The sequence below is a fragment of the Sus scrofa genome, chromosome 10 (genome assembly GCF_054392235.1).
Source record: "Sus scrofa isolate SSC_HxYL_T2T_F1_AM1 chromosome 10, Sscrofa_HxYL_maternal_Yorkshire_Landrace_v2.0, whole genome shotgun sequence".
Taxonomy (NCBI): Eukaryota; Metazoa; Chordata; class Mammalia; order Artiodactyla; family Suidae; genus Sus; species Sus scrofa.
Window position 1 is genome coordinate 77,637,003 of NC_139392.1, and position 26,700 is coordinate 77,663,702.

Below are 26,700 nucleotides of genomic sequence, written 5' to 3' on the forward strand. Positions count from 1 at the left end.
GAGAGCATGTACCTCTTTAAACCGTTCCTCTATCACGTTAAAAATGGCCATACGTGCATTTATTTTAGTGAGCCATTTCTCCAGCAAGATGAGTTCCCTGAGCCCTGTACACTGTGAATTTTCAAATAAGTCTTCAAAACAATCAAACATTAAACCTGGAGAATCAAATGACCGAGACCTTCCTTAGAACACGAGCGCTGCGACCATGGGATGACACTGAGCCCTTTCACTACCTTTCAATTTTTCCTGTCCGCTAACAATAATATTTTTACTGTTTTCCCATAATAACATGGTTATCATCTAATTTTTTCCCCTCTGGCACTACAGAAAAGATGCAGCAGAAAGGCTGGTTTTTTTTTTTTTTTTTTTTTTTTTTTTTAAACTGGAATGAGTTGGTGAAAAAAAACTTTTTTTCTGTTTTGGGTTTATTACATTTTAGTTTTATAAGTTTTCACATAAATTCTGGATTCTTCATGACAGGCTCTAATCTAATTAGTCTTTTAAATTATAATACAGTAAATATTTTAAGAGCTATTTATATTTAATATGTAGAATTCATAAACTTTGATTTGTGTGTGTGTGTGTCTTTTGTCTTTTCTAGGGCCACTCCCGAGGCATATGGAGGTTCCCAGGCTAGGAGTCTAATTGGAGCTGCAGCTGCCAGCCTAAGCCAGAGCCACAGCAACGCCAGATCTGAGCCTTGTATGCCACCTACACCACAGCTCAGGGCAACATGGATCCTTAACCCCCTGAGCGAGGCCACGGATCGAATCTGCAACCTCATGGTTCTTAGTCAGATTCGTTTCCCCTGTGCCACAACGGGAACTCCCAACTTTGATTTATAATATCCTTCTCCAAATATCCTTCATTCCTTTTCACAAAGACTTCATCTTCTAGATAAATTTTCCCCATACTCATTAATCAGTAGTGTCTCCCAGTTGAATGGTAGTACCTCCGCTTGAGTAATAGAGAGTTTATTGTGATGTATTAAAGACAGTTATGTCTGAGTCAGACATAAATGCTAGAAAACTTTGCCATTAATGCTAGAAAACTGAAGTCAAAGATGCTACTAGGGTATAAGATAGATTCTGCAAATCTTTTTCTTTTTTTGGACACATCTATAAAACACAGATATAAAGGAGCAGAAGAAGAAAGCATAGCTCCCTAAACCCAACTCTCCTATCCCAAATCATCCTCCTTGTTTTCAGTCCAGCTCCAGCGGACTCAACTGTCTCACCTCTTCATTAGTGCTGCCTTCACAGTGAGCAATCTTCAATCTCTTTTTTATTCAAAAACAAAGAGATGGGTGGTCCCTTGATGGAGGCACATTTCTCCCTAGCATGATGTTCTAAAGTATGGTGGTGATTAACACCCAATTCATTTCACAAAGAATATCAGGCGGTTGTAATTAGTGGACTCAAAAACCAATGTGCTTTGGTTCCATTCTGGTGTTCTGGAACATGCCTCATGGCAAGGGTGATTGACATTAGCCAGCCGCCACCTACTGTGATGGAGCCCGGGGATATAATAGCTCCAGTTATGCCAAGGCTAGGTTTGAAGAAATAAAACCAGAAGCTCATTTGCTTACAATAGTAAGTCCTTGCAGGCAGCGGTTATGCAGCATAGTTTTCCTATTGATCCTGGGATACTGTGTAAATTATGCGATTCATTAATGCTTTCTGATGGAGACGGAAACAGTTAGGACATGCTACACATCCAGCTGGGATTTTCTCCAACTGAATGCAAGAAATAATAGACTCGAGCTGCCCATCACATAGTTAACCTGACATCTTTGGTATAAGTAAAATAGAAGAATTATAATTATTTCTAAGGGTGTTATGAAAGCTAATTTTATATTTACTGCTTAAAGACAGTCTCTAAAGATGGGACTTGCTGAACAAGAGCAAAGGGATCAGAGGAGCTCCTGTTGTAGCTCAGTGGATTAAGGACCCAATGTTGTCTCTCTGAGGATGCAGGTTCGATCCTTGGCCTCACTCAGTGGGTTAAGGATCTGGCGTTGCCACAAGCTGTGATGTAGGTCGCAGATGCAACTCAGTCCAGTGTTGGTATTATTGTGGCTGTGGTGTAGGCTGTAGGCCGGCAGCTGCAACTCTGATTCACCTCCTAGCCTGTAAACTTCCATATGCTGTGGGTGTGGCTGTAAAACAAAACAAACAAGACGAAACAAAACAAACAGAAAAAGGAGATGGGAGAGCTAAAGTAGATGAATTTTCATTTTTAAGAGGATGTGAGTTAAAGAGTTCCCATCTTGGCGCAGCAGAAACAAATCTGACTAGGAACCATGACGTTTCGGGTTTGATCCCTGGCCTCTCTCAGTGGGTGAAGGATCCGGAGTTGCTGTGAGCTGTGGTGTAGGTCACAGACACGGCTCAGATCTGGCATTGCTGTGGCTGTGGCGTAGGCTGGCAGATGTAGCTTCGATTAGATCCCTGGTGTGGGAACGTCCATACACTGTGTGGGTGCGGCCCTAAAAGGACAAAAGACAAAAAAAAAAAAAAAAAAAAAAGAGGAACTGAGTTCATTTATATTCCTCATTTTGATGACTTGAAAATATGCTCATGAAGTGTTGAACAAATTTAAAGGATTCGAGTGCATCAAAAGATGCTATTTTATCTAAAAATACTCATGCATAGACAAAACACTGAAAATTATAAGCAAAAATGTGAACAGGGATTACTTCTGGAAGGTAGGTTTATGATGGAATATTTTTTCATATTTTTCTGATTTTTTTTACCCAGAATAAAAAAAAAATCTTTAATCAGCATCAATGTCAGTCCTACAAGACTCAGTGACGCCCTCCCTAACACAACTGAATCTTGGGCTTGGTTTGTTTGTTTGTTTTTGTCTTTTTAGGGCCGAACCTGCGGCATACAGAGGTTCCTAGGCTAGGGGTCTAACTCTAGCTACAGCTGTCAGCCTACGCCACAGCCACAGCAACAGCAACACCAGATCCGAGCCATGTCTGCAACCTACCCCATAGCTCATGGCAACGCTGGATCCTTAACCCACTGAGTGAGGTCAGGGATCGAACCTATGTCCCCATGGATGCTAGACAGATTTGTTTCCCCTCAACCATGGCGGGAACTCCTGAATCTTGGGTTTGGAATCATTCCCTCTGAAACGCATATTATGTTGGGCTGGATGGATGGGGAGAGAAGGGATGTTGCATGAGAAGGTATACTTGATGACAGAGCATGAGGAAGGTTGAAATGCAAATCTTCAGTCCACCTGATAGGCAGGTGCTCAGCAAGGAAAGGCCTTCAGAAAAGTCCACAGTATTTCAATATTTTGCCCAATTTCAATATTTTGCCCAAACAGACATAATTTGGGAATCACATATAGTGAATGGGCAGCAATTTCTTTAGAGAAGCCCAAGAAGGTGCCTGAAACAACTTAAGATTCCATGGAAGGGAGCCTAAAGTTACCTAAGGCTCAAGAAAGACCTGGCCTGGCCTCTTAGTCACCCGAATCTCACACATCAATGAGGACTCCCTCATCTCCAACCTATTAACCTCTGATTGTAGAACCAACACACTGACTGCAAACTAGCCAGATGTTAAGCCCCTTTGTGTTATAGAAGTTACCTTGCTGAGAAATTAAAGTGTGTGTTGGACACCTATTCGTTTAATATTCGTAGCTTTCCATAAGATCTAGGTCATTAACTTTGTACCAATTTTCTCTGCAGAAACTACTTAAAGGAAGGTACCTCAAACAGAAATGTGATTTGGAGATAATAAGAGTTAAGTTTTTCCAAGACAGAACATCGCTTTCTCAGTGTGCCTTTTGCATGGTTTTGGTATATAGCCTTTCCTGACCTGGACCACAGCATGGACTCTGAAGTGCTAAGCTGGACACCAATGAAGGCTCAGGGGTTTTAGATGCACACGGAACACTTATCCTTACTACTAATCATATAAGAAATCTTTACAAGACTAATAGTAGAATACAAATGCCAAGCATCCCAAACGTTACTTATTTATTTATTTTTTTTGCATACATGCAGCATGTGGAAATTCCTGGGCCAGGGATCAAACCCACGCCACATGCAACAACCTAAGCTGCTGCAGTGACAATGCCAGCTCCTTCACCGGCTGTGCCACAAGGGAACTCTCGCAAATGTTAATTTCGATTTCTGCACCTTTTCTGCAAACCTGGAGAGCTTCCAGGATTTAAATTAAACTATCCTCCGTGTTACTGAAGGGAACGCTTACACAATTACAAAAGAGTGTATTTACCTGCAGAATTGAACTTTTCATTCTATTTTATTTGCAAAGTACGAGAGGCAAGTGAGGCACGTCTGGGAGGGTTCAAATCCTACGCCCTGAGAGAGAAATTTCATAGCCCCCTAAAGAACAACGTTTAATTGCAAAGCCTTTCAGCAATTAGACATCCGTTTTGCCATCACTGGGCCTTGATCTAGTTAAATAACTTCTCTCAGGAATGTCTTACTTTCCTAGATGCTCTAGAAAGTCCTCCTCACCATTTTTCTACACTTGTTCAAATGTGCTTTATTAAAATATAGTTTTGTCTTTGCTATTATTAGCCAACCAAGGGGAAAAATGTAGAAAATTCCCTAACCTTTCTGTTTACCCATACGGTAAACTTATGACTATTGGAACCAGCACTAGCTGTAAAATGCAAAAACGTCTCCAAGAGAGGAGGCAACTTTTCTGGTTGGATGATATGTCGGGTTCTCAACCCACCGAGGTACAACAGGAACTCCCACCAGTTTCTTCTTTTATCATAGAACACGTCACGGTGTATTTGAACTACCTGTTTATTAGGTGTCCCCACCAGTTTACCCTACCATTCTTACGCCTTCTGTCTCTCCAATGCCCCACAGAACAGAGAGACCCAAGTCAGCACGTAAACACTGAGAGAACGAGTGAATGAGACTCAGTAGAAGCGACCGCCACTCACCCAGTGCCCACTGCGTGGCTGCAACGTGCCAGAGGCTTCGGCTAGATTATCTCGTGTCCACACAACTCTGCAAGCTCCACAGATGAAGGTCGGTGGAATTAAACAGCGTTCTCGAGGTCACACAGCTCGAATGTGCATTGAAAACCCGGTCTGTATAGCTTCAAAAAGTCCTGCTTATCTCCCTGCGAACACGGCCTCTCCCTGGAGCCGGCGCACAATGGTCAGAGGGCTAGGCGTCGGCCTCACAGAGTAACTTAACCCACCTTCCACCCGATGGTCCTTCAAAAATGAAGACGTGCCAGAAGCCAGTGCTTGGGTTGACCCTTTGCACTCCCACTGTGGCTTGAAAGTGCTTTTCTTTCTTTCTTTTTTTTTTTTTTTTGCTTTTTGCTTTTTACTTTATAGGGCTGCATGCATGTGGAAGTTCCCAGGCTAGGGGTCGAATTGGAGCTACAGCTGCCAGCCTACACCACAGCCACACAGGATCTGAGCCACGTCTGCAACCTATACCCCAGCTCAGGGCAATGGCGGATCCTTAACCCACTGGGTGAGGCCAGGGATAGAACCCGCAACCTCGTGGTTATAGTGAGATTCATTTCCACTGAGCCACTAGGGGAAATCCCTTGAATATGCTTTTCCACAGTGTCGATGGCCCTTCTGAAAGTGGTTCAGCAGCGCCTGCTTCTCCTCGGGTTTTCACACCCAGCCTAAGGCGTCACCATGCTTTAAAACATCCTGACCCCTCCCTGGGGCTGCCAAGACCACGCCTCCACAGGACAAAAGGCACAAATCATGGCTTTGCCATCTGCAGGCATCACAAAGCAAAGCCAGCACACACTTGTTTTACGGGGGCACGGGGGCACCCTGAGCTCAAGACCTGGGTGCTGGCTGGCTCTAGTCCACTTCAGGTGAGGGGGCATCAGAGATGAAACACAGACAGCAGGCAGGCTCCTGACCTTCTATTCAGAAGCCACCCAGGGCAGCATCTCTCCCAATTGGAATATGAGGCTTTGATCTAGAAGGACAACCTGCCACAGCCCTCCTCCCACTGCATGTGGGAACCACTCCAGGGCTTCCCTCAGAAACGTCTAGATTATTGGAATCCAGTTCAGCAATCCAGAAAAAGCCATTCTCTGGAAGTAACAAATCCAGGCTCAGTAACTGACATAGCCTGGATTTGCAAAGTTGCCACCTCTTCGTCATGTCAGAGCTAAGACCTGGTTTGAGCAAAGCAAGAATCGCTCATCTTCAAAACCAGGGGTGGGACTGTAAGTGGATAAAACATTTGACTACTGATTTGAAAGTTTTTGCAAAATTCACACCCAGAGAGAGACACAGGATTTAGCAGCAACCTCAGGAATAGGAAAGGACACCCTCAAACCAGGCAGAACTAGATGGGATTGGAGCTCCTGTTGTGGCACAGCAGAAGCGAACCCAACTAGCATCCATGAGGACGTGGGTTCCATTCTGGGCCTCGCTCAGTGGGGCAAGGATCCTGCATTGCTGTGGCTGTGGCGTAGGCCAGCAGTTGCAGCTCCGATTCAACCCCTAGCCTGGGAACCTCCATATGCCACAGATGCGGCCCTGAAAAAAAAGACTAGATGAAATCATAAGTTGTTTTGGCTTGTACATTTCTGAAAGATCTTCCTTTTTCAGAGGACATCAGAGCTGAAATGCCACATAATCCTTTTGCGTTTGTGCATTCTCTTTAATGACATCAGGAAGATGGAGGGTCAGCAAAAGGCATCTAACACCATTTGTACTATTATTAGAATAATAACACATAAAATGATCTGAAGGGAAAGAGCATTGATTCCAATGACCTTGCAGCCCAATTCAATGACACTTTTGCTAAAGAGGCAGCAAAATCAACAGTGCTCAAGCTGTTGTTGAATTTACAAATTAAATTCCCCTCCTCGTTCATATTCTGAGCAGGCCTGGGCAGAAAGAGAAGTGGCCTGCCTTACCTCCTGTGTTCAGGACAACGCTGCCAAGTTCACTGGAGGGTGGGATCTAGGAGGACAGTTTAGAAAAGAATATCTGTCAAAGACGCGAAGAAGGCAGAAGTGATGGCCGGGATTCCTGTAGCCATAATAGTGACCAAACTCTACTTTGGAAAATTCTATTAGCAACCAGGTACACTGATGCTAGAGTCAACCAAGCCAGCAGCATCAAGTTCACTTGCATTTTTTTCCTCTTGGTCAAAAAAAGTTTTTTTCATTGAAGTATAATTGACAAAATTGTACGATATTTATTTATTTATTTTGCTCTTTTGGGCCGCACCTGAGGCATATGGAGGTTCCCAGGCTAGGGGTCGAATCAGAGCTACAGCTGCAGGCCTACACTAGAGCCACAGCAACGTCAGATCCGAGACGGGTCTGAGACCTACATCACAGCTCACGGCAGCACAGGATCTTTAACCCACTGGGGCCAGGGATTGAACCCGCAATCTGCTGGTTCCTAGTCAGATTTGTTTCCACTGCGCCACAACGGGAACTCCTCAGCTCATACTTTTAAAAAGTGACCTTTTTGCAGGCTACATAGTACCACAATTTTTGCTCTTTGTGTTTGTGTGTGTGTTCACTATTTAGAATGGGCCCCAAGTGTGCTGAAGTGCTGTCTTGTATTCCTTAGTGCAAGAAGGCTGTGATGTGCTTTATGGACCAAATATGTCTATATGCCTTAGATAAGCTTCCCTGAGGCATGAAGTACAGTGCTAAACATAATGTATATTTTCACCTTAAAAAAAGGTTACACATCTTAACTGCCTGCAAAACAGGCTTCCTCCAAATGAGGATTTCACAAGTATCTATTCGTACTCATTGGAGAGGGAAGACTTCAAAACCTCAAATCTAATCTTATCCATTCTGCGAACTAAGACTAATATGTGCTCTCTTTGCAAAGCTGATCTTTAACTCAAGCAATATGAAATGCTAGGCCACTGCCTCCACTCAGGAACAGAGGGATTATGCAGCTGCCACCACACTGCCCCTGCTCTTCAAGACTTACTTTTAATGGAAAGCTCAGTTTCAATAACTTGGTTGTTAGAACGAAGACAGACAAATCCTCTTAATACAGACTAATTTAGCACAGTTGGAACCACTGTCATCTGATTTGGGTACCGCTATGTCACATCTATATCCAACTTTTAATTTATTGTTTATTTTATTTTGCTTTTTCAGGGCCACATCAGAGGCATATGGAGATTCCAGGGCTAGGAGTCGAATGGGAGCTACAGTTGCCGGCCTACGCCACAGCCACAGTAACACAGGATCCGAGCAGCATCTGCCACCTACACCACAGCTCACAGCAACGCCAGATCCTTAACCCACTGGACAAGGCCAGGGATCCAACCCACATCTTCAAGGACACTATATGAGATTCTTAACCCACTGAGCCACAATAGGAACTCCTATATCCAAGTTCTTTAAGTAAGCAAGAGTTGAATTTCCTTATCACTAGGTCCTAGAAAACACCCATTATTCCCCCAAAGTATCAAATAGTACTGGACCAATCTGAAAATAAGTATCAGTCACCTCAGGTCTTCCCCTGACTCCAACGTTTCCAGTAATTAGGATAAAATAAGTTCATATAAATGTGTGCTGTTAGAATGACCTGGTAGGATGTGGAACAGAAAACATTACCTTATTATCTATGAGATTTCTGTTGTTTTTTTGTTGGTTTAAGGTATATATTTTTGCTTGGTATTGTACTGGAAAATTTCACTGAACTAAATGTCTGGTCTAGTTGGGCTCTGACCCTTCAATGTTTATGTTTGACAGTATTATCCATTTTCTCGAATTGAGATGGGAAAAGGGGATTGACCATGGGATAACCTAGGATTCTAATGAAGGATGTGGTGGGGGACAGTTGCACATAAAAGGAAGCAAAAGACCTCCTCTCTGAGGGATCCTCACTGTGTTGGGACAGTGAGCTGGACGTGAGAGAGTCTGCCACGTCGTTTGCCTCATGTATTCCAAAAGGGGGAAATGAAAAACAACTGTGACATGAGAGTAGCAAGGGTATTTTTTGCTTCAATGAAGACTGTTAAGGCTGAACATGGACACTCCAAGAACATCTCTACAGAAAGAGGAATGAATGAGAGAATAATATTTAATTTAATGTTTCTTTTTCAAATGTTCTTCCCTGTTCCCCTTTTGAGCGAACGTTAATATGAGTCTGATCTCTTGATAGTAACCACGGGAAACTCTATCAGTCTCTAAACATAGTTCTTACTCTCTCTTATGAACTGGGCAAAGGGAAGAGGTATTTCACATGGAAAAGGCCATCTTCTCTCTCATGTATTTATTGTGGCTACGATAACTTGTAGAAAATGAACTAGTTTTTAATGTTTTTTTTCCTTCCCAAAGGCTACTCTCCATGAATAGTCAAGGGGCCAGCTGTCTAAGGGGCAGAAGGGTGTGGAGTAGGAGTCCCCTGACATTCTTCTCACGGTCAGAGATCTCATTTTCAGAGCCTGGATCCCAGAAAAAGAACTGGGGTGGAAGTTATCCTCATGTTTGCTCTTTTCATTAAGACTTTTCAAAAGACACTTTATTCTAGCACGCATTTAAGAATTTTTCCTTCAAGCAAATAACTCATCAGGAGAAAAAAAAAATCCCTTCAACATGATTTATTTCACAGGGATTATTAAAGAGTATGTAGAAACAGATCTCTGCCAAAATGCCATCATGGCTGTTAATGGTTACCTTGAAAGAAATTTAAGTAAAACCTTTCAGACAATTATTAAATAAATCTGTTACTATTTTAACAGCTATCTTAAGTTGACTAAGGGTGGCTAAATTTTGTGTATGTACATTCTACTTGACTAGAATTTGACAAGCAACCTCTGTATTTTATCCTCAACAATGACAGAGTGGCTTGGTGAAGGTAGGGCTTCTAAGAATGTGACTTCAGGAATTTCAATGCTTCTCAATTGTCCCTCCTTCAAGGACTTTCAGAGTTGAAAGAAACTTCAGGCATCATTTCATCATCGGTGCAGTTAGAACACTTTTTTCCAACAGATGAGATTTACCGAGGCCAAAGAAATTAAGTGACCAAGGTCATGTATGGAGTTATAAAAAGGACAAGGCTAGAGCAGAGCCCTCTTGCTTCCCCGTTGGGGTTCCTGTCACTAGCCAGTGTCTGCAGTGAGCCTCACTGCCATCCTTGAGTGGTGACTTTCCTGATGAGTCCTTTTTATCTAATTTTACTGCATCAACACACTGCCATTTGTTACAGGAGTGGGACCCTGATCATGCAGAGAGAAGGGAGAAGGAGGCCTGAGGGACCTTCTCACGTCATTGCTGCTTGACATATGAGTGAGAGTGGAGGAATGCCCGCCCAGCCCAGAGCCTCTCCCACCATCCTGCCTGCTCTTCTGAGTACCTCCACAGGCTTTAATTTCCCTGTGCTTCTTGTGACCAGCCTACAAAAGAGAAGGGTTCTACATGAACCTGACAATGAGTGCTATTTTATCTTGTATGTGGCCAGGCCATATTTTTTTTTTCCGACCACATCCACGGCATGTTCCCAGGCCCGGGGTCAAATCCAAGCAGCAGCCGCAACCTACACCCCAGCTGCAGCAACAACTCATTGTTGCGCCACAGCAGGAACTCCCAGCTCATATTTTTAATGAAATGATTTTCATATGAAGAGGTTGAGGGAGGGAGGTCAAGAAATGTACGTATTGTTAGAATGAGCTATGCACAGAGGAAAAATTTGTTAAAAGGGCCTATGTGTGTACAACTGCATGATCCCTTTTCCTTAATCTTTTGGTGAAAGGTCAGTGTTCACTAGTGAAATGGTTGTTAGGACTGAAATTAGCACTTACGATCTGGAATCTCAACCAGGATTCAGATAAGCTTGTTGGTTATACTGTGAGGTTTTCTCAATATCTATAACCACTAAACTGCATTCCTAGGAACGTGATTACAGAGCTCAATTTAACTGAGTTCCTTACCTAAAAATGTGTTAATATTTTTCCCTTCAAAATGGTATGTTTTATGTCAATCGAAATATAAAGTAATCCTAAAATGAAATGGCATTTAAAAAAAATAATGTTGACGCCAAATTGGAAAAGAAAGCTTCCAACGTGCTTTGAAAGTAGAACCAAAGTACCAATTAAAAGAAAAATGACAGGCAAATTAAGAATATGCTTTTTCCATCGACACTGAACCTCAGTAATTTTCTCCACAATGATTTGAAAACCCTATAATTCCCATAGAACTCTGGCAATCTCACCCATTTCCCTTCAGCAGAATAAAGAGAACTATATGTTGTGGTTTGTAGTCCAAAGAAATATTCCTTTACAGTGGAAATGAGAGGGGGCATGCCAGGATTACCCTTGAGTATCATCAAAAAGAAGAAATCAGGAGTTCCCTGATGGCTCAGAGGATTAAGGATCCACTGTTGTCACTGCTGTGACTCAGGTACCTGCTGTGACATGGGTTTGATCCCTGGCTTGAAACTTCTAAATGCCATGAGTGCAGCCAAAAAAAAAAAAAAAGCAAACAAACAAACAAACAAAAAAAATGGGAAGAAGAAATCCAAGCTACACTCTACCACCAAGGAGTAGCTGAACTCATCGACTTTATTGTTAATGCTTGCTAACTGGCAAAAAGATGAAAAAAACAAAGATGTCATACTTGATGTAATTGAATGCAGTGTGCTACATTTCAGCAGTGTATATGCACATGAATTGCTTCATAAAGACGGAGGGGTGGTTTGTAAGTATTTTATCTAACATCTTACCTGTAACAAAAAAACATCATCAGAGCCTCTTAAGGGTGTGGGCGTGAGCCTAGGACAGAATTCATGCAAATGTCACGAAGCTGGAAGGGACATTGCTCAGTGGTCAAACTAACTCTTCACATCAGCAACAATCTTTTTTTTTTGTCTTTTCTAGGGCTGCACCCAAGGTATGTGGAGGTTCCCAGGCTAGGGGTCTAATTGGAGCTGTAGCCATCAGCCTACACTACAACCACAGCAATGCCAGCTCCGAGCCTCGTCTGCGACCTATACCACAGCTCCCAGCAACGCCGGATCCTTAACCCACTGAGCGAGGCCAGGGATTGAACCCGAAACCTCATGGTTCCTAGTCGGATTTGTTTCCGCTGCACCACAATGGGAACTCCTCAACAACAATCTTGAGTACTGGTCCAGCATCATCATTTCAAGATGTGAAAGACTCACTAAGAGAGATGATGAAAACTCGTTGTTCTCTTTTGGAAATCAAAGAATGTATTAAGAATGCATCCACGGCCAACCCCCTCCTTCTAAAGTTAGGGAAACAGTGATTTGGGATGACCTGGCCCCGGAACTCAGCAACCTGACCTGGGTTTTGGTGTCATCACCCACGGCTCTCTCCTGCAGTTGGGGGGTCAGGTGGGGAGAGAGTGTTTCCTACTTGCGCTGTTTAGGCGTGAGCCTTCGGCAGAGGGTGACATGCTGGGAAGAGACCAGGGACCCCCTCGCGGTCTCTTATAACCGCAGAATTGAGACTTAGTTAGGATTTTCTATAGCCTGGGGCCTCACCCAACCCAGTCTTCAGGTGAGGGGATCATGTGATACGCTGATATTGCTGAGGGTGCCCCATGAGGACTACTGCTTTATGTGAGCATATCGCCACAATGTGTATAGTGGGGGACCACACAGAACTAAGACCAACAACTCTTTGCCCAAGGAAACATTTCTCTGAGAGAAAACCAGCTGCACTCGTTCTGCCTTCAGTGTGATAAACCCTGAGTGAATGAGCACTCAGCTCCAAATATTAGCCTTTGTGTCTCTGCCAGAGTATAATTTGCTATATGCTTTTCGATGAATGTTTAAAGCAATCATTTTTAAAATGGACACATCTTGGCAGGAGGGTAGCAAGTCAATTAACTGACAGGGAGGAAGTGTAATGCAGTTTTACACCTCATTTTAAAGAGTAATTTCAAATATAACAGGTTGTTGACATATTGGACAGGGGGGGCTGTTAATTTGCCCAGTTTTATGAAAATTCAAAATGAGAAAACTGACCTTTCTATCCAAAGGAACTAGGGAGCAAATGATTTGCGCCATAATCCTTTCCTGCTCACTGACTTTTTTTTTTTTTTTTAAAAAACCGCATCACCCTCTAGTAACTTAGTCTAAGGATGCTGGTGATTAACTACTGGAGAAGGAAGCTATAGGGCAGGAAAACAGAGTTAAAGGAATAGCTACCCCTGCCAAATACAGGGTAATCAGAAAGCACATCACCTCTTTAATTAAATGTAAGATAAAGGGAAACGCAATTTCTTTATGAACATTCAACCCACACTCAAATTTCAAGACTCCGTTTGCTGTGTGATGTTGGGCAGAGTCTGCAGCAGTGAGCAAATCATCAAGTTGTTTCTAGACCAACATATGCCAAGCATGACACCTACGTGAAAAGAGAACAGGTTTGCTTCAGTGGGTGCTTTTTCTCCCTTTATAGCATTATTACTCCTATTAAGCCCTAACTACAAAAATAATTTGACTCTTTAGAAAAGCCTGGTTAGCTGCATTAGCAGTCTATCATTCTTTTAAGATCAATTCAAATACATCCTTCTCTCTGAAGTCCTTCCAGCTTCCCTCACCTGGGGAGAACTCTGTCCTCCTCTGGGTTCTGATAATGCCTGACTCAGACTCCTAACAGAAGATTTATTCTACCGGTTCTAAAGATATGAGAGTCTGTCACCAGCCTGACCTTCCTTGAGCACACAAATCATCTTTATTAATCTTTACGTTTCCCTCAGCTACATGAATTCCTGGCTCTTACTGGATACTTGATGAAAACTTATTTCATCTATTTCTGAAGAAGAGGGAAAACAAGTTATAAATAACTAAATCTCATGGCAATCAAAGCTGACAATTTCTACCCCAAACTTTTCACTTCCAATTGCAAATACTCACATGATTGCAAGGGCACACTGCCAATTTTCATTTTTGGGGGGGTAAAGATTCCTATCATCTAGTTCCAGGGGCACTGTTGTTGAGCAGCACAATGGTCAAAAGTAGTGTTATCTGAGAATGAGAAAAGACGAAGTATCTGGAAAACCAATAAAAAATAATCAGTCTTCACAGATGCACATATCCGGAACTGAATATAACATAGCCTCCAGTGTTCCGTGCAAAAAAAAAAAACCACATCTTGGAGTTCCTGTTGTGGCTCAATGCAAACCCAACTAGCATTCATGATGACGTGGGTTCGATCCTTGGCCTCGATCAGTGAGTTAAGGATCCGGTGTTGCCGTGAGTTGTGGTGTAGGTTGCAGACTCGGATCCCACGTTGCTGTGGCTGTGATGTAGGCCAGGAGCTACAGCTCCAATTCAACGCTTAGCTTGGGAACCTCCATGTGCCATGGGTGTGGCCCTAAAGAGACAAAAAGACAAAAAGAAAAAAAAAAAAAAAAAAAGCACATCTTTTGTTCTTTTGTTCTTGTTTTTTTTCTTCCTCTCTTTTAAAGAAGCTTTGGAGGTCTTTGATTTCTTTTTCAGCTCTGCTTATTCAGAGTCCCTTGACTGTTCAATCCCAGCCATGGACTTTGTTAGTTGCTCATTTGACATTTTTTATCTTTTTAAAAATACTCCCTATCTTTATAATTATTTAATGTTTTGTTCCCCACTAAGAAGAGGGAAGTTTTGTCCATCTTGCTCACTGAGGTCTGACCATTGCCAAACACAGTGCCCAGTACAAAACAGATACTCAATCGTTTTAGTCAATGAATGGAGTACAAAAGGGAAGAATCTTCACATGAAGACAAGTAAGACGAAGACGTCAGGATGGGAGACAGCGACGGGAGGGTGGCCAGTGTCTCTTCACCCTCTACTCTTCCCATTGAGCTGCTTCAGGAAAGAAGAGTCTTTGTTCAGGCACTGAGTTGGGATGAAGACAAGCGCTTAGGAAGGAAAGTGAAGAGGAAGGCTGGACATGGGAGAGCGCATGCCGTTGAGGGATTAAGGAGTGGGAATGAACATGAGGGCGAAAGTCACAGTGTCGTCAGTTGCAAAAGATGTTGTACCATCTTCTAAAGGACCACGCTCGCACACACTGGCATCCTCAAGATGATGGTTATTTGACCTGAGCGAATGGGGGTGGATCTGAAACCAGGGGTGAGACCAACTGAAGCATGACTTCCTGCCAAAGATAGGCAGTCTTCAAGTCCAGATAAATGATGGCGGCCATGGCCATTGTCTTTGAAATATCAAGCCCAACGCCATAGTAAGTTCAGATTAAATGAAGACAAACTTTGCTGATAATCAATGTTGTGCCAGAGAGTTCCTTCCCCTGTTCTTTATAAATCCCCTGTGTTGTTTTTGCAGGACTGGTCCTTCTCCTAGCTAGCCTCTGAAACAAATCTTGGAAGGAAAGTAAGGAAGCGTGTTATCACCTACAGTTCAGTGATTTCCTGGCATGTTCCTTATAGGCCTGTCTTTTTCTCCTTTTAAAAAAAACGCTAGAGTTGGTAATACGTGTCCAACACATTACCACAAACTTTACCTTCTGTCTCCTTACACAACTGTGTCACCCGGATAAAATCAGAACCTGTCTGCTTTTGTTCCATCTTGCCCACCCTTTCCCAAATTACCACTTGGGAATATGCTCACTAGAAGATTGATTGACTGATTGATTGATTGATTTGCCAGGATCATGGCATGTGGACAGTCCCAGGGCCAGGGATCAAACCTGAGCCACAGCAGTGACAATGCTGGATCCTTAACATCCTGTGCCACAAGGGAACTCTGGTAGCTGATCCTTTCAAAAGGCATCTTTCCCCAGTCCCTCTCTATATCTCGAAAATATAACAGAAATAGAGAAAGACTGATTTCCAAGCTGCCTGACTCAATTCTGACTTTTATTATATGCGTTTTACTGAGCCTGCTTGCCTTGGAGCAGAGAAAGGAAAATCACTTGGTACTTTGTATGGGTTTGAGGGGCACGACTGGCAGAGTGTATCTACCACTGAGTCTATGATTACCCTACACAACTTTAAATGCTCCCTCCAAACCTATTCTTCAATAGATTTAAAAAAATGACTTTCACCACAAACAATGTTAGAGGCTCTCCAGAGAATTGCAAACGTAACTCCACTCAATCGGGTCAGGCCAGACAGAAAGAATACATCTCAGAACAAAACAGCTTCTCAACCCTCAAAACTAAATGCTTAGGGGTCAGTCATCCAGGTACACATGGAACACAAACAGCTAATTCATTTTTGGCTGGAAAACAAGGTTTTGAGAGGTTTCAATGCTTTTTGAGAGTCAAGATGAGTCAGTGTTGGCAGAAGCGATGGAAGGAGAAGCGAGTTGTGGCCTTGGAGAGCCCAGGACCCCTTCCGTAAGACATTAAAGACACCATTCCCGCTCTCCTGCAGTGGGCTGAGATCCAGGCGGGCGACGATGCGGCCACGTGGTGTGGAAGCATTTCCCACAAGAGTTAAGCACAGTGGGAGGACTTCACACCTTTCTTTGCAAGCCTTTTTTCTTCCCTCCAAGTGGCCTAGCATTTTGCATCTTTTCAGTTCTAAGCCACTTTCAGGCAGACACTTGCCTTAGCCACCAACTAAAGGGAGTAGCAGGGAATCGTTATTAAGGAAGCACCACTGGAAAATGCATAAAGAGATGCAAATAGTCCGTGGACATGCACACACACACATAGTGAAGGGGAGAAAGAGAGAAGGAAGAGAAGGAAGGGCGGGGAGAGAGGGAGGCTGCCTGAGTGTGAGTGTGCCAGGCTCTGGGTGACACACTCACGCAGCACAAATGCCTGGGGTGGAGAAGCAGGAAGGCTGAATGGGTGACTTTGGCTCAAGGAGGTGCTGAGACAGACAGAAGGGCCTGCCTCTGGAGAGCACTTCACGGGAGAGTGGACCTTGGTCCTCGTCCACCATAAAGTTACCCACGAGTGCTTCGATAAGGTATGTCATCTTTAAGGACCCCACAGGGAGAATTCCCACTTTCCGGAGCCCCTTACGGTGAGACCCCCACGAATGTTTATTCTTTGAGACAGATAATCATCCAGCCTCTAAAATAGAAGGAGTCCTAACTGATAACAGAGGCTGATCTTTTGTCAGGACGACTCAGCCAACGGGTCCCTCAATATTTTAACTTAAAGTCTTTTTTCCCTTGTGTGGCTCTCTGAACACTTGAAATGATGTCTGCATCCTCCTCAGAGCATCCTTCTTACACTTGGGAGACGACAAACACATCACCGGCAGCCTTCTTGTCAGGAACAACCCTGCTTCCTCGTCATGGGTCGCCTCTTCCTCCCTGAATCCTCGGCGATAACTACACCTGAGCGCTGCCATATGGATCCCATACAGTGCAATGATCCTCGCACGTCCATTTTTTTTCACATGGGCACACAAGCCTAGAGGAGCTCCGTTCTCCCGTGAACCTGAATCCTTGTAGGTCAAAAACTAGATTTTCAACGTCCAAACCCATTTGGTCTACTGTGTCTTGGCTCAGGGGCTGGAAAGAACTACAGTCTCTAAATTTAGATGTTTCCCATGGCTTAGCTCAGATAAATGTCCTTTCCAAGCAACGTGCATGGCAGCAGGCCCTGCAACTCTCCCCAACTGTCCACTGCTTCCAATCTGTCCTCAGGGATACAGATATCCAAGCCTATACTGCACTCCCAACCTGCACCACAGCCCCACCCCATCCCTCTTCACAGGTAGAGTCCACTCCCCTCCCCACACCCCCTCCTGAGACAGCCCCCTCCCCACAGGACCTGCTGCTTCTCACTCCAGCACACAGCTCAGGAAGCCCATCACCAACAACACAGCCTCTCCACCGACAGCGCAGGAAAAGGGCTCCCCTCTCATGCACCCCCACCCCCATCACCCGCCTGCCACATCGCAGCCAGGGAAAGAAGTGCTCACGAATCCTGGTACAGAACTGGAACTCAGGGCCCATTTCCCAGAGACACAACAGAAACACCTCTGGAGTGCGGGAGATCTGCTATTTGCAGAATAAATGCACATCTAGAGGACTAGTTGGAAGGCAGGTGTCATACGACCAGCTTAGGAGATAAACTTTTATAGCCATACACAGTCACGTAGGGGGTGACACACGTACAGGGGCAGAGAGGTCTTGATGTCGGTCTCTGGGGCATCGAGAACCACCACCAAGAACAGACAGACTGACCCGTGACCTCGTCATACAGCTGGGTAACGAGGTCTCTTTCAGGAAGAGGGATCTTGAGCCTCTACCTCCAATGCCGTGAATCTATTGTAACTTCACTTCTCCTCACAACTGCCCCGCAGGCTTAGGTAGAAGACTGGACACCTCTGGTCACAGACAGAACAGGGGAGGTGAGCTAAAAGGGACACCAGTCCAGTAGGTGACAATTTCTACCAAGTCTAGAGAAGAGGCTATAGTCTAGGTAAAGCTGTCAGGGGACTGTGTTCCATCTCAACATTAGCTTTTAAAAATATGCTTCTGCCTTTCCGTGGTGTAATGTTGACTGTGGCAGGAAGGAATATGATGAATACTTTGTTTTTCTTCATGCCCCCCCACCTTGTCAGAGGCTCCTACCCACTTGCAGAGAGCCCTTCTAAGGAACACCTAGGAAACCACGTCGCCCGAAGCATAGCTGCTGAGTTTCTGCATCTCCTTCCTAGGGGACCGATGCCTGTCTTCGTTTCTCCAGCTGGCACGGCTTGCATGCCAAGTCCAGGGTTATGGCTCTACAGTGAGGGTGCTTTGATTCAAAGGATCTCTCCTTCCGACTTAGGCCCTCCCGACGAGGCCTGACCCTTTCTGTTTTCTTTACAGGGTGAGAAAAACAAACCCAAGGAAGGCCCCTCGGTTTCCTGCAGGGGACCCGGCTGCAGGACGGAATTTGAAAGCCATGGGAAAATTCTGCATTCAGACACCTGAGCTGAGTTTGAGCAACTGAGCCAAAACACAGATGGAAAGGTGTGGCCCTTCAGAATCCAGTTTCACAGGAGAGAGAGTCCTAACCCTGGAGTGTGTGTGTGTGTGTGTGTGTGTGTGTGTGTGTGTGTGTGTGTGTGTGTGTGTGTTGCGGGATGGGCCTGGGGGCAGGGAAGAAAGTAGAAGGCTGAATGCTTCTCTCATACCCCCCTTTCTCCACCTGGGGGAGAAGGGGTGAGGGAAGTGGGGGGCACTGAGGGAGGGGGTGACCCCTCTGTAGGGCAGCTGGAGGTGGGACCCTGGTAAGGGTCCCCCCAGGCTACCCTGTGAGTCTGGCACCTTCAGGGGAGCTCAGCCTCCTGGAGGGAGTGAGAATGGAGGGGGCAGGGGAAACACAGAGTGAGGTTCCAGATTCCAGGACTTTCCAGAAGGGAGCCCCAAGGAGGACCCATTTTTAGCACCAAGAATTTTGACAAAGTTCCTATTAGGGTAATTCCAAGCAATTTGGCAAGCATGCTTTCAGTGAGGAAAGACCATGAGAGATGGTCCAAGTTTAATTTGTGAAAAATCTGCGCTCTCATTTTCCTACTGAAAGAAATGCTCACAGACACAGAGACAGATGACACTACTTAAAAAAAAAAAAGAGTCCCCTGCAAACACCATCCCCTGATTACTGGCTCTAGCTGGAATCTCATCACAGAAGTAGCTTAACTGCCCTCCCACTGCCCCCCACCCCACCCCCACCCCTGCCCCGGGGCCCCAAGCATCTGCTAGAATGAGGCTTGGAAGAGCTGCCCCTGAGCCCTGGGCTTGGGGAGGAAAGTCACTTGCTGGAAAAAGCTATCACCTTTGTGATGACACAACGCTGATAAGACATCCACGGGCTCATTAAAACACAAGCCCGCAGATGACAGGACTTTTCCGAGCGAGCGCTGTTTGCACCTGGCCTGGGGCAAGTTTTAGTCACTACAATGCCCTTCTTCCGTACCAGCCGGCAGTCGAGCCACAGGTCCCCATTCTCAGCCTGGATCTTTCACACATGCGCCTTCTCGCTCCCCTTCCACGGGTCAACTACTTTTATTTTACTTAGATCTAAATTTCACCGTGAAGCCCTCCACATAGGTATAGGCTGGCCTATGTGTGGACTAAAGATAAATGGAGAGACAGGAGAAATGAACTAAAGGTAAACGGGCAGCTGGAAGGGTGTAATATAACAAACCCTGCACAGCAGATTAAACAATGAGAGGAAGTCTAGGCGGTGGTAAAACTCTGTACTTTTCTACACGTAGGAGCACAGATTTAGGGACAAGTGGAGGAAAAACTTGTTTAGGACTGAACTGAGAGGTCCTTGCACGTCTGCCGTTTTATATTCGCCTTCCACTTAGTATAATCCTTAGCCTCAGATTTTCAAAGCCAGTCCGGATTTCAAATAACCTGTCCCACCGTGTCTCTGTGTGTGCATGTGTGTGTGTGTGTGTGTGCACATGCATTTGGGGTTTGGATAACACAATAAATATCAACTATGTGATAATCTCCTTTTTTACCTATGATCACTTTCCTTCCCCATGCAGGATCTGTGTGGCATAGAAACCGTGTGGCAAAGAGAATATTTGTCGCCGGAGTTGTCAACAGAGAGATGCATGAGCTGGAGGAGAGGCGCTGCCTGGGCAGGACTGCCATGCAGCTCCCGGTGGTACCCTGCGTGATCCACTGAAGGAAGAGCAAGAGGAGGAGTCAGGAGGCAGAGGCTGAGGCAGGCCAGGGCACAGCACAAAGCCCGACGCTGGGGCCCAGGGGGGCCACTGGGGTTTGTGCCCAAGCCCCCTGGGACTCTGGAGCCACCCTGCCTGATCCATATCCTTCCGCCCTTCCTCAAGAAGGCTCATAAGCTGGGTAAAATTCTCACAAAGCTCTCAGAAAGGCTGAGCTCTAAGCCTGAATAAGGCCCCTATGCTGTCAGGCCTCAGGGACCTCATCGGTCACGTGGAGGTGGCTTGGATCTTTCAGTTCCCGTGTTCTCAGTCAGGCTCTGAGTCAGGGTCTGCTCTGAGTTAGTTTTGACTCTCAGATCAGGACGAAGAAGACTTAACTAGGTAGTGGTAACTTGACGGGAAAAGGGGCTTGGAGCTGCTTTGAGGGAATCAAGAACCCCGCTGGTGCAGGTGCTGATCAGCCTCGGGGAATCTGGAGCGCGTTCCAAGGCCCCCTCCCCACCCAGGCCACCCCATCCTCCCTCAAGAATACACTGGGCACTTCTGGCCAGCCAGTTCTCACGAGAGCCTCCTCTGCATTTCCTCATAGGCCCGAGTTTGTTTTTTGGCTCTTTACGGCCCTGCCCACAGCATGTGGGAGTGCCCAGGCTAGGGGTCGAATCAGAATTACAGCTGCCATCCTACACCACAGCCACAGCCACTCAGGATCTGAGCTGCATCTGTGATCCACACCACAGCTCACAGCAACGCAGGATCCTTAACCCACTGAGTGAGGCCAGGGATCAAACCCACCTCCTCATGGACACTTTGTTGGGTTCTTAACCTGCCAAGCCACAACGGGAACTCCAAGGGCTAAGTTTTAAAAGCCATTAGAAACCCAGGTAGAAAACACAACGTTCTTAAACCCTCTATTCTGGAAGGGGCAGAACCCAAGGCATCCCCCTTCCTTTTTTTTTTTTTTTTTTTGTCTTTTTGCCTTTTCTAGGGCCGCTTCCTGCAGCATATGGAAGTTCCCAGGCTCGGGGTCGGATCAGAGCTGTAGCCACCGGCCTACGCCAGAGCCACAGCAACGAGGGATTCGAGCTGCATCTGAGACCTACACCACAGCTCACGGCAACGCCGGATCCTTAACCCACTGAGCAAGGCTAGGGATCGAACCTGCAACCTCATGGTTCCTAGTCGAATTCGTTAACCACTGCGCCACAACGGGAACTCCAGGCATCCCCCTTCCTTATCAAGCCACCAATGCGTGACTGTGAATTTCCTGACCTCGCACCACCCACACCCTCTTTGAAGAAAGCTCTTCCTGCTCCTCCTGGTTAAATACAGTTATAGGTACTCCACCTCCTTCACTCTGCCCTGTCCAAACTTTACAATCCTTGGTCCCTGGGCCTTTCTCTCTTCTCCGTGACAGTGACAAGCATCTTCTCCTGCACATGACCTTGTCTTATTCTGCAATCATTCTCCAGGGACCCAACACCCTGCAGCTCGACCCCCAGCCCTTCTGCTGCCAGCTTGTTATCAGCGCAGCCCAAAGATGCCTGAACAAGGCACACCGGGCCAGGGAACCCATCTCTTAGACCCAGAGGGTGACAGAAGTCTGAACCGAAATGTTCCAATACTCAAACACAAAGTGAAACACACACACACACCCCAAATCCTTATACTGACAACCATTTCTATTAAACTTTAAAACTCAGGGTTTTTTTTTTGTTGTTTTTTTTTCTTTTTGTCTTTTTCTAGGGCTGCTCCCACAGCATATGGAGGTTCCCAGGCTAGGGGTCGAATCAGAGCTGCAGCTGCCGGCCTACGCCAGACCATAGCAACGCGGGATCCGAGCCACATCTGCAAACGATACACAGCTCACAGCAATGCTGAATCCTTAACCCATTGAGCAAGGCCAGGGATTGAACCCAAGACCTCATGGTTCCTAGTCAGATTTGTTAACCACTGATCAGAATTACAGCTGCCATCCAACACAACCACCACTAGTTTTGAGAGCCATGACGGGAACTCCTAAAACTCAGGTTTAAAAGACCACAGGCAGCTCAGTTCCTGTACAAAGATTCATTTTCCTCCTCCATCCTATCCCTACATCAAACTTGATAACGGTGACACATTTCCTAAAGTTTCTTTTCAGAACACCTTAATTCTGGCAGTGGGAAGTCAGGCACATGAAATGATAGATTCCTCAAGTGAGTTCTTGTTTTAGGGCTTTTCATTCTTGAAGGTTTTCTTTTTTCTTTTCCTTTTTTTTTTTTCTTTCTAATGTGGGCATTAGCCAAAGTCTCTTTGCAGCCTCCACGGCCTGAAAGCATTTTCCTCACGGGAAGAGAGGTGGTCAGCTCCTCAAGCTGAAGGAAGAGTGCTGGTGTCTTCCGTCTAAGCTTGGCGGGCTCCCGCGGTGGCTTGTCTGTGAGCAGGGATTAAGTCAGGAAAGAACAAGATGGTACATGCCAAACCGCCTCTGTGCTTTGGAAAGGGGATCCAGACCGGTTCAGAAGCAGCCGTGCGTGTTGAAAGAGACTCCTAACCAAAGTTAACAACTCTGAACCGGAGGGGGAGGGAGGGAGGAGGAAAAAGCAGATTTTTTTTTTTTTGGTTTCTGAGAAAATTCTTAACCAGAAGCACTCGGTTTTCCAATCGCTGTGGCATTTCCAAAGCAGGAGGCCACGGACTCATGATTTCAGAGCCCAGCACAGGAGCGTGGCTTACACCTTACCTGGGGACGCTCTGTATCATCAAAGAAAAATGCTTCCTGCCTTTGTACAGAAAACGAAATTCTTTTCTTTACTTTTTCAGAGTAAAGAAAAGTAATTTAATCATCATGAAACCAGGTTTAATTGCTGTGAGCAATGATCCTTGGCAGCAAAGCATAATTTAACTTAAAAGAAACCACAGGGACCCCTGGGGCCTCTCGGTGCTCCCCCAGCAGTGAGTGGCCGGGAAGAGCTCAGCCCCAGGCGAGCTGCCCCAGGAGTCACCGCACAGCAGAGGAGAGACCCGGCGAAGGGCGACGACCCCCAGCATCAGGCCGCTTTGGTACCTTGCTCTTGTCTCCCGCACAGCAGGGCCCCGGGCAGCAGAAACTCAGGAAGCCGCTTTCCTTGTCTGGCCTTTTGACAGGAGGGCGCACAGAGGGCTCCATGTCCAGACCCGAAAGCGGACGTCAGCAGTCACCGCCGGACCCCCGGGCACCGGGACCTTCCCCAGCCACGCTCCCCGGGCCTCCGATGATGCCCATCCTTCCCGGAAGCTGGCCAGCCGCACCCCTGACGGACGGAAGCCCAGGATTGGGGGTGTGATTCACGGATAGAAAATACCGGTTTTTCAGAGCTACGCAAATGCCACCTGGGTGGGGTTTAGGTAAATCCGGATGTGGACACCGAAAAGGCATGCAGGATCGTGCCTCTTTTCCATGCATTTCACTTGGCCAAACGGGCTCGGCCTGCCCACCCCGCCTTAGAAAAAATTTGGGTGGAAAAGAATGGGGAGGGGGCCTCTGAAGTTCATTAGGACGACCCGGCAGTTCACGTTCAGATGCAGTTTCAGGTTAGAGACAGACCTCTACTCCATTCATGCTGATACATATTTATCCCCGTCTCCACCCCTGGAGCCAAACTGCAAGTGGAGGAGGCACCAGTGTCTGCATCAGCGTTTGGTCTCCTTGCTTCATCCTCATAGTCAGTGAGGTCACAGTGGACGTGCTTCATCTGTGGCCACATGTGCCTCGAAACCTGCCAGGCAGAACTTCATAAAAGAATCAAGAGGTGGGGAGGCTGAGAACCACCCAAAGGACAAGCCCTGGATTTCGGAACAGCAGGACCTGCCCGTCCTCAGAACGTGGTCCCCAAAGCTGTTGTGCAAGGGTTACTCAGAGTCACAAACCTGGACCTGTCAGGGTGTGAGGCTGACCCAAAGCACATCACTTCTCTGCGGCTGTTTCTTTTTCTTTCTGGATGCACTCGCTCGAGGCATGTGGAAGTTCTGGGGATTGAACCTGTGCCACAGTAGTGACCCAAGCCGCTGCAAGGACAATGCCAGATCTTTAACCACTGAGTTACCAGGGAACTCCTCTGAGGCTGTTTCCTTACCTGTAAAATGAAGGTGCCGGATGCTATCTACTCAAGTTTTCAGCATTTCTGTAAGTTTTTCTTTCCTTTTTTCTTTTTTATGGCTGTGCCCACGGCATGTGGAAGTTCCTGGGCGAGGGAGTGAATTGGAGCTGCAGCTGCCAGCCTACGCCACAGCCACAGTAATGACGGATCCAAGCTGTGTCTGCCACCTTTGCCAGAGCCTGCAGCAACGCCGGATCCTTAACTCACTGAGTGAGGCCAGGGATTGAACCTGCATCTCATGGATACGAGTTGAGTTCCTAACCTGCTGAGCCACCCCAGGACCGCCTCCATAATTTGTAACAACAAACCCAAAGTGAACAATGCCCAGTATCAGAAGTGTGCTAGTGGGACTCCATCGTCTACACTGCACTGTTCAGCCATCTAATGAGCTCCACGTGGGAGCTGGTGGTTTCTACTGTTATCATATCTTACCTCAAAGCAACTACAGCAAAGCCAAAAAGCTGAGTTGGACTGAAATAGAAACGAATGATTTCTTTTTTAGTTCAGAGCAGATGAAAAGGCAAAGGTCTGAGGTGTCACGATGTCGTTGGAAAAACCCAAACTCGGGGATGCATGACACACGGATCCTATTTCAGACAGAACTGCATTGACTTAACACCTTTTTCTGTGGTCATGGGGAAACATTTTAGTGACCTAGGGAGTAGACACACTATGTAACAGCTGACAGAAGTGTTGAGAATTAGGAAAACCACAGGCAGAAAAAGAACAGAAGGCTCACCCTTTGCCCTTTCGGTTAATGACAAGAACCCTGGGTCCTGTTTCTGGACACCAGGCAAGAGACCCTGGGCAGGCAAGTCACAGATGCTCAGGTTTCTGGAACCTACCTGCAAATCAGGTCTCCATTGTGCATTCTGAAGGGCCTAAGAGCCCTTCTGGAGACGGTCCCCAAGGGGAAGGGAAGGGGGGGCAGGCTTAGTTAAAAGTCTCTTCCTTCCAGAGAGACTTCGGCCAAAAAAAAGTGCATTCGAACAAAATCAGAAAATACTCTATACTCTTCTGATTAAAACCCTCTGCACTATATTAAGAATAAAGTCCAAAGCCTCTGGCCACCTCTCCCAAGTCACCTGGTTCTTCAAACAGACGGTCCCTTCCTTGGGTTCTCTCTGCTTACTGCTCCTCTGCCGAGCCTCGCTCTCCTGTTGGCGCTACGGGCTCCTCCTCCCACAATCCTCTTTATTCCCTTCTTCTTTCTTTCTCACTCCAAAGTCATCCCTGTATCTGCTTTCTCTTCTGCCTCCTCCACCCTCCTCAGGTTCTAAGCTCTCCGAAGGCACTGGCCTTGTTAGACTTGCGGTAACCCCAGGACCAGACCAACCTAGAGACTCAATTCGTGCTGAATGAATGAATGAATGAAAGAACAACAGTTCATTCTTCCTAAACATAATGATCCCAAGTTGCTACACCACCTTCGTGCTAATCAAAACTACCTTGTTATTCTCACACTTGATAATTCAAGAAGCACAGTCACATACTTAATCCTCAAAAGCACACTCCAAGGCCTCTCTGTGTGGGTCCACGGAAAATCACTGGCTCTGAACCTGTCTGCCTCAAAGTAACAGGGTAATCTTGGCACAGTCAATTCCCAGCTTTTGAGTCCTTCTCCATCAAGCCAGGATGCTTTCTGATGCAGCTCTAACCTCTCTCCCATCTCGAATAACCTAAGAGTATTTAAGACTTTGATGGGTAGATACTGATCCTTTCTCAGAGACAAAATGTTTTGGGAGCTGTTCCCATCCTGTTGCTTCTATGAATAGAGCACCTACTGTATGCCAGCACTGGGGTAAGTACCTCCCAGTCTTTGTCTCTGATCTGCACACCAACTGGCGAGGTAGGAAGTCTTGGGCCTTTTTTACAGATGCAGAAATGGAAGCTTCTTTAGATCGAGGGCCAAGACCACACAAATAGTAACAGGGAGAACCAAGAACCAGTTCCCTGGAGTTCCCACTGTGGCTCAGTAGGTTAAGAACCCGACATTGTGAGGATAGGAGTTCAATCCCTGGCCTCACTCAGTGGGTTAAGGATCT

General features: G+C 46.0%; 1 protein-coding gene across 26 annotated transcripts in view; it reads right to left on the bottom strand.

Moving 5' to 3' along the window:
* KIAA1217 overlaps window positions 1-26,700 on the bottom strand; it is a 325,382-nt gene that overhangs the window by 256,482 nt on the left and 42,200 nt on the right. The window lies entirely within an intron of this gene.